Genomic DNA, 342 nt, shown 5'->3' with positions numbered 1-342 from the left:
CCGTTAACGAGCCGCCGGCCCGGGGGCCGCGGCCGGCGAGTGCATTCCAGCGCCCGTCCGTCCCTCAGACAGGAGCGCGCCTCACATTTTCCGACCATCCGCTGCCAGGCCTGCTCCCCTGCACACACGCACGCTCGCACACACATTCGCACTCACACACATGCAGGCTGCCGTGCTGCTGCTGGATTCCTTGGCCGCTTTGCAAGTGCGGGTGACTTCATCCCGCTCCCCGGCTGCCTGGAGGAAGGGGGGTGGTCCTCGGGCTGCTGGGCTCCCGGCGGCCTGGGAACGCCCGAGCGGGCCAGCCTCGGGGTGGGTGCGCGGGGCTGGGGTCGCAGCGGC

The 342-nt window shown here is 71.6% G+C and overlaps 1 protein-coding gene across 1 annotated transcript in view; it reads right to left on the bottom strand.

The window, feature by feature from the left end:
- BOP1 (block of proliferation 1) overlaps positions 1–342 on the bottom strand; it is a 57,206-nt gene that overhangs the window by 6,751 nt on the left and 50,113 nt on the right. The gene's annotated exons all lie outside the window — the stretch shown is intronic.

Source organism: Alligator sinensis, unplaced genomic scaffold (assembly GCF_000455745.1).
Source record: "Alligator sinensis unplaced genomic scaffold, ASM45574v1 scaffold987_1, whole genome shotgun sequence".
Taxonomy (NCBI): Eukaryota; Metazoa; Chordata; order Crocodylia; family Alligatoridae; genus Alligator; species Alligator sinensis.
This window is presented reverse-complemented; position numbering and strand designations above follow the sequence as displayed.